Source organism: Pseudophryne corroboree, chromosome 2 (genome assembly GCF_028390025.1).
Source record: "Pseudophryne corroboree isolate aPseCor3 chromosome 2, aPseCor3.hap2, whole genome shotgun sequence".
NCBI lineage: Eukaryota > Metazoa > Chordata > Amphibia > Anura > Myobatrachidae > Pseudophryne > Pseudophryne corroboree.
In genome coordinates this window covers 83,764,069-83,772,726 of record NC_086445.1, presented here as the reverse complement: position 1 = coordinate 83,772,726, position 8,658 = coordinate 83,764,069, and positions in this window count along the sequence as shown.

The window sequence follows — 8,658 nt, the reverse complement described above, 5'->3', positions numbered from 1 at the left end:
GGTCCCAAGTGTTTTGGATAAGGGATACTCAACCTGTAGTACATAATATTATAATATCAATAGCATAGTTGTGTTATTTGTTTACATTTCAAATTATTTTACTCTCAGAAATATAGTTAAAAACTGTAAGAGAGATGTGGAAATGACAAGCATAAACTAGTGTGTACCCAGGGCCGGATTAAGGCTTGAGGTGGCCCAGGGGCAACAAAGTTGTGGGGACCCCACTACTAAAATTGCTGGCAAACACCCCTGAGCACCCTCCCACCACCACCACCTGTGTGCACAACCGTAAAAAAAAACACACACATTCACATGCACACATTACCACAGACCAGCAGACTGGGCAGGGACATCACGTTGGAATGTGCAGTACACGCAGGCAGCTCTGGCTCGGTGTCTTGTGGAATTTCACTTCACTATCTCTCGAGACTGTAGAAAGAGGAGCTCCTTGGCGGCCATGGTTAATGAACAGCTGAGCTGCCGGATGGGGTCTGCTCCAGTTGAAATAGCAGTGTGTGGGGGCCCCTAATGTGTGAGGACCCCGGGACGACCGCCTCTGTCGCCCCTCCTATAATCCGGCCCTATGTGCACCTGTCACAAACCAATAACAGCCCAAGGCAACATTGGGGGGGGGGGGGGGGGGGGGAGAATGAGGAATGGTGCTCACAGAAATTAAAAAATGCTAAATTAATTTAATGTAGTAGTGATATCAAAATCTTAATGGTTTAAAACACTGATATAGTGTCACATTAATATACAACGTAGCTACAGCACTTTAGCAGTATAGTCCCTAATTATTAGTCTCATGTAGCTGTATTTAGGGGAAGAGCTACCACTTCTGTCCGGAGGTGGTGAGGGACCCTTCAAAGCACCCTGCTCTGCTTTCTTGAGGGGCCAACACATGCACAGTGAAGAACCAACTTAATGAAACACCCTCAGAAAAATAATACAAAGGGGTCAATTTAATTACCTGTGAGTCCACTCAGGGTGTGTTTATGTTTGGTCGACGACAGTTATTATGTCAACAGTCATCAGGTTGACATGGTCAAACTAGCCATGTCAACATTGAGCATGTTGACAGTGGCCATGTCGTCATTCATGTCTACATGGATGATATGTCTACATGATAATCCGTCGACAAACTGTCCCTGGTGGTCTAGCGGTGTGTGCAGTATCTTCTTCCAGGTCCTGGTTGTCATGTGTGGAGCAGATCCAGTGGAAACATCTCAGCAGCATCCATCCCCCTAGTGCCTAACCCTAACCTCTCCCCCTACAACCTAAACCCTAACCTCGGCCCTTTCTCTCCCTCTCGCGGCGCCAATCCCTGTCAGCAAATTCAGAATGTCAACATTTCACAGTGTCGTCATGATGCCTGCAGACAGTTTGAAACATGTCGTTACTCCAATACCTACATTGTGTCGATACTATACATGCTGAGATGGTTGCTGTCAACCATCTGACTGGATACCTCACCTCAGTCATAGGGCTGTATGTTAAAATCCGCAATGGTAACTCACCGATAGACACATCTCCTGTAAGTTGGGTGTGACATAACCCATTCATTATTATCCATCACAGTGCCGTAGTAATTCTGTATTTCCAACTTTTTAGACTGGGGTTTTGTTGGTAGACCCTCATTCTTTTCAGGCTGCAGTTCAAGATACACATTGGCAGTGTTTCCAAGAGGGGGAGGGGGGGAGGTAATATTTACCCAGCCCCAGGTCTGTTGGAGGGCCGCTACCCCACCCACCATTGCAGGCAGCCTCTGAGAAGAGACTGCAGCCGTAGCAGCCTCTCTCACCAGCTCAGCACATACTGTTGTGAGCTGGGCTAGGGAAAGAAGTTGCTGCAGAAGCAGTCAGTCCTCTCTATTCCTGCATAATGTATGGGTGGGGAGGGATCGCCATGTTTAATATTTTTTAAGGAGAGGGCGTGGCTATGTCTCCCCAAGTCGGCCACGCCCCCTCCAAGTATCGGGGCCTGGCAGAGCTGTCTATGCAATGTGACAAATAAAGCAGACAGTTATAATAAGAAAATGACTTATCTTGAAGGTGTCAGTGTCATCACTACGTATAGTATATATATATGTATATATATATATATATATATATATATATATATATATATATATATACGCTTCTGTAGCTGTCTGGCACTCCTACAACTGATGACAACGTGCCCCCAGTGCCCTGATTCAAGCATGTGTAACTCCCAATCGGTATCTGACACTCGGGGAGAAATAACCTCGCAAATAACAGCAAGTAACTTCAACGTTTTGGGGTGTTTGGACCCTTTTTCAATATATATATATATATAGTGCCTTGCTAAAGTATTCACCCCCCCTTTGCATTTTTCATGTTTTGTTGCCTCACAAGCTGGAATTAAAATGGATTGTTTGAAGGTTTGCATCATTTCATTCACAGAACATGCCTACAACAAGATGGTTGTTTTTTTTTATTGTGAAGCAAACAACAAATAGCACAAAATAACAGAAAACTTCAGCGTGTATAACTATTCACCCTCCTAAAGTCAGTACTTTGTAGAGCCAACTTTTGCGGCAATTACAGCTGCAAGTCGCTTTGGATAAGTCTCTATGAGCTTGCCTCATCTTGCCACTGGGATTTTTGGCCATTCCTCAAGACAAAACTGATCCAGCTCCTTCATGTTGGATGGTTTCCGCTTGTGAACAGCAATTGGATTGAGATCTGGCTTTGACTAGGCCATTCCAACAAATTTAAATGTTTCCCCTTAAATCACTCAAGTGTTGCTTTAGCAGTATGCTTCTGGTCATTATCCTGCTGGAAGGTGAACCCCCGTCCCATTCTCAACTCACAGGCAGACTGAAACAGGTTTCGCTCATGAATATCCCTGTATTTAGCACCATCCATCTTTCCCTCGACTCGAAACAGTTCCCCAGTCCCTGCTGCTGAAAAACATCCTCACAGCATGATACTGCCACCACCATGTTTCACTGTGGGGATGGTGTTCTTGGGGTGATGGGATGTGTTGGGTTTGCGCTAGACATGGGGTTTTCCTTGGTGGCCGAAAAGTTAAGTTTTGGTCTCATCTGACCTGAGCACCTTCCTCCATACATTTGGGGAGTCATCCACATGCCTTTTGGCAAACTCAAAATGTGCCATCTTCATTTTAACACTAAGTAATGGCTTTTTGTCTGGCCACTCTTCCCAGCTCTATGGAGTGTACGGCTTATTGTGGTCACATGTGCAGATACACCAGTCTCTGCTGTGGAACTCTGCAGCTCCTTCAAGGTTATGTATAAAACAATAAGATTGCACTTCTTCAATCTGATGTAGATTTTAATGTACAAATAAATAATCCACATACACACTTTTGATACCGGCCAGCATCACACAAAATACATGAAATAAACATGCAATGCAACACAATAAAATAAAAAGCTCCTTTTACATAACTTTTAAAAGAAGATGGAACTCTATCCATACATTTAATTACTGCATGCACAATCACTATGTACTCAGCTGTTTTAATCAGCAGGTGAATCGTGCATTAACATAGCACTTTATGCATCCATGTATCTCTATAAAGGGTAAGTGGCAATATCAAAGCCTTGCAGAAACCTTTTCGTGCAACTTTTGTTAATATCCAAGCATTTCATGCATTAATATGTTGTTAACATGTGGCAATCCGTGCCTTCAGTGCCAATCAGTTGGCATTCTAGCAGTTCATGCCTCTTATACTTTTTCTCACATGGAGCAGTTCTTAATTCAATGCACAATATTGCTGTTATAATGGATTTTTAGTTACCATGTAACCCGCTGCAATTAGCCTATGTTGCCTTCAGGCTGCTTTACACTCTTCCTCTTGGTGGCTCTCTCACTTTTCAGCCTTATCTGGAGTCCGTGGGCAGTAGATGCAGTATGCTTCACCCGGATCCCTTTAGCACTAGGGTTTCCAGTTGTCAGACCGGCCGGCTGATGAGCAAAAATAACTGTGTATCGAGCTGTGATCCGTCAATGAAGATCAAGACAGATGCGTTTCCCCGCCTCCTAGCGTGTGTCAGCGGCATTCTCAGTGTCCAAGGTTACCTTTGGTCTCTGTGCTGCCTCTCTAATTAATGCCCTCCTTCCCTGGTCTGTGAGTTTTGGTGGCCGGCCCTCTCTTGGCAGGTTTGTTGTGGTACCATGTTCTTTCCATTTGAAGATGATGGATGTGATGGTGCTCCGGGGGATCATCAAAGATTTGGATATTTTTTTATAACCCAACCCTGGTCTACATGGTGTGATGCCTCTTGCTTAGTGGTGTTGCAGCCTCTAGGGCCTTTCAGAAAAGGTGTGTTTATACGGACAGATCATGTGACACTTAGATTGCACACAGGTGGACTTCATTTCACTAATTATGTGACTTCTGAAGGTTATTGGTTGCACCAGAACTTTCGAGGGGCTTCATAGCAAAGGTGGTCAATACATATGCACATGCCAATTTTCAAATTTTTAATTACAAAAAAAATATTTTTTATATAATTGTTTCTCATTTCACTTCACCAACTTAGACTTTCTCCGGCAGGGTCCACAGGTTATCCACAGGATAACAATGGGATATGATGGAGCGACAGTGGATTGGCACCAAACAATCACAAGCTTTCAGTCCTCCCAGGATGCAATGGGCTCGTCCATATATCCCTGCCCACTGCCTCAGGCAAATCAGTTTTTTGTTTAGTGCGGCAGAAGCCAGACCATGGTCAGAGGGCTGCTGTTCTTGGCAGCCCTAAGCTTTCTTATTTTATTTTTATAGTCTTACTATGTTTTTGAACAATCTTTCTTAACAGCATCTTATACGCGTATTGGCCCTCATTCCGAGTTGTTCGCTCGCAAGGCGAATGTAGCAGAGTTACACACGCTAAGCCGCCGCCTACTGGGAGTGAATCTTAGCTTCTTAAAATTGCGACCGACGTAGGCGCAATATTGCGATTACAAACGAGATAGCAGTTTCTGAGTAGCTTCAGACTTACTCTGCCTGTGCGATCAGTTCAGTGCTTTTCGTTCCTGGCTGACGTCATAAACACACCCAGCGTTCGCCCAGGCACTCCCACCGTTTCTCCGGCCACTCCTGCGTTTTTTCCGGAAACGGTAGCGTTTCCTGCCACACGCCCCTAAAACGCCGTGCATCCGCCCAGTAACACCCATTTCCTGTCAATCACAATGCGAACGTCGGAGCGATGAAAATGCCGTGAGTAAACTTACTTTCTTCATAGTAAAGTTACTTGGCGCAGTCGCAGTGCGAACATTGCGCATGCGCACTAAGAGAATTCTCACTGCGATGCGATGAAAAACTCCGAGCGAACAACTCGGAATGAGGGCCATTGGAAAGAGTCGCTCCAACAACTCTCTCGCAACGACGCTTACCTTTGTGTACAGTGCTGTTTCGACAGGCATCTGTGTCGGATATACTAGCAGGTCCAGCAGACGTTACCAGGCTGTGGCTGAAGCATGGGGAGAAGGTAAGGCATCAGTTCCACGTATTCGGGGAATACGGACACAGCCGCACTGTATTGGGAGCAGACTACCAAACAGTTTCTGACGCACCGCCACCACGGGTGCTCCAGCGCTAGGCCTTAGGGATCATAAGGCACCAGGATTAGTATGAGGCTGCGATCCCTAGGGTTGATGTCAGCGGTGGGGAGTTAGATGCTCTCCTGGTCACCCCTCCCCCCAGTTTATGACCAGTTTCCGCGAGTCTCCCGCCATGAACTGTTGCCTCACTTCTGTCTCAGACGCTACCACGAGGAGTCTGTGTTCACTAAGCGCTACCGCGAGGAGACCCGGTCGCAGTACAGGCATCTGTATGACCGGTGCATCTGTATGCACAGTGCGTCTGTGTCCACTTAAGAGTTCCCGGAGTGGCAGTGTACACTAGTAGCATCTGGATCCACTCAGCATTCGCTAACGTATTGATCGATCTTGGAAGTGAGGTGAATCTCCCTGTAAATTTCTATCTACTTTTGTCACTATGAATAGTTAAATTGAAGTGCCTATTGCATATGAGTCTGTGTACATTACTGTGGTTTTCTTCGCATTGCGTCTGAATACTTTAAGATCTGTATAAAACAGAATTCAGTAATATGTACTCCTACAAACTTTAAAATGTGTTTGTAGTTGATTATGTGCTCATATGACTAATATATAACATGTGACTGACTGCTAGTGTGATTGCTGACTTTAATATATGTTTGTCAGTTGTTTCTTCTGGTCCTCAATGCTGGTGCATGGGTAGGGTCAGATTGATATCACTTTAGAAGGTTAAAGTGATTACAGTCACAAATTGTGTAGTACACTGTGAAAATGCTGGTTACTTATCATGTCTAAGAGCGGCAAAGGTGACGAGGGTACACTCACAGTAACACCAACACTCATATCATGTTTGTCTTGCAAAACTGTATTATCCTCTCAGGATCTGGTACAGGATGGTTTATGTGCAAATTGTTTTGCGTTTCAGCAGATTACAAGGCAGATCCCTGTTCAACGTCAGGTACAGATAGATCCACCTTGGGCAATGTTTGCACAGGCCTTGTCCAGTATAGCTGAACGGGTAATTCCTACAGCTTCGCTACCAGGAATGGGGTACACTAATAACCTACTAATAACCTAGCTCCATACTTACGGTATATCATTTCCCTCACCAGCTTCTGCTAAAAGACAAGCTGATAAACCAAGTGTAAGAAAGCCGTCAACTTCACAGGCTACACAGGATGATTCATCGGACGATGAAAGCTCTATATACTCTACTTCGGCATATGAAGAACAAGTAGAAGGTCTCAGCTCAGTGTATATAGCTTTGCTAATTAGAGAAATAAAGGCCATTCTATCCTTAGAGGATTCAGCAGAACCTGTGTTAAAAACCAAGGCACCTGTATTTAAACGTCCCAAAGCAGGTAAGACTGAGTTTCCAGGGTCAGACCAGCTTACGGAAATCATGGAAGAGGCTTGGGCTACACCCAGTAAAAAAATATAGAATTCCCAAAAAATTGGATTTCAATTATCCTTTTCCAGCTGGGGACTGTTTAAAATGGGAAATGGCTCCCAAAGTAGATACGCATGTCATTCGATTAGTGTGAAAATCTATGTTGCCTTTGCCATCAACGTCATTGAATAATGTCACAGATAGGAGAGTGGATGGTTTTCTGAAAACCATATCTTCTCTGTCTGGGGCAGTCATAAGGCCAGCCATGGCTTCAGCTTGGATGGCAAAAGCAGTTGCTGCCTGGATAGAGGTACTGGAAGGCGGTCTTTCAGCACCTTCAAGGGAGCAAGAATCCTATATAGCTCACATAAAACAAGCTGCAATATTCTTGGAAGAAGCAGCATTAGATATGGGCACTATCGCCTCCAGGGCATCAGCTTCAACAGTAGCTGCTCGCAGAGCACTTTGGTTACGTACATGGAAAGCTGATTCAGAATCTAAGAAGGTTCTGGAATCTTTGCCTTTTACTGGAAGCATTCTGTTTGGTAAAGAATTGACAGATATTCTAGAGTCAGAAGCAGACTCCAAAAAGGTAAAATTTCCTTCCACATATAACCCCAAACGTAGGGGTCCCGCTTTTCGGCCCTTAGGGTCACAAGGAAAAGCAAAGGGAAAAAGTGATCAGAAGAAGCCCCAATATAATAAATTTGGTAAGGTGAAAAAGCAATGGGCTACAAGAACGCCAGCTTCAAAACCAGAGAATAAGCCATCGGTTTGATGGTGTGGGCCTCTTCCTGGGGGACCCCATGGTAGGGGGCCGACTTCTTCAGTTTGCACAGATATGGCAGCAGTCTACAACAGATGCCTGGGTGCAAGAAGGGGTATCTCTGGGTTATGTTTTTCCCTTCAAGAAGCATCCTCCTCGAAGGTTCTTCTGCACCAGCCCATCTCGGGAAGAGACGAAGGCCAGGGCTTTGCAAGAAGCAGTTCAGAAATTGCTTAAGTCAGGAGTAATCATTCCAGTACCCCCTGCACAATGGGGAAAGGGGTTTTACTCCAACCTATTTTTGGTTCAGAAGCCAAATGGGTCATTCCGGACAATTCTCAATCTCAAAATGCTGAACAAATACATTTGGGTACCTCGGTTTCACATGGAGACACCATCACGCTCCATAGTTTTGGCCATGGAACCAGGGGATTATATGGTATCCCTGGATATTCAGGATGATTACCTACATGTCCCTACAGCACTGTACCATCAATGCTATCTCAGGTTCGCTATCATCCAGCAGCATTTTCAGTTCCCAGCATTACCTTTTGGGTTAGCCACGGCACCCAGAGTGTTTGCCAAGATCATGGTGGTTATGGCAGCTTATCTTCGCAAGCAGGGGATAAGAATTTTTCCATACCTCGACGACCTGTTAATTCTAGCACAATCACAGGAAAAGCTCCTGGACCATCTCCAACAGACAATAACATGTCTGCAGAGGCACGGATGGCTCATAAATTGGGCAAAATCGTCTCTAGTTCCGTCACAACGGATGACTCACTTGGGGGCTGTACTGGATTCAAGTCTGCAGAAAATATTTTTACCACGGGACAAGATAGCCAAGGTACAGTCAAGGACTCATGAGTTGTTACACAGTCAAACAATATCAATCCACGCAGCGATGCGACTGATGGGTTTGATGGTGTCAACATTCGACATGGTGGAGTATG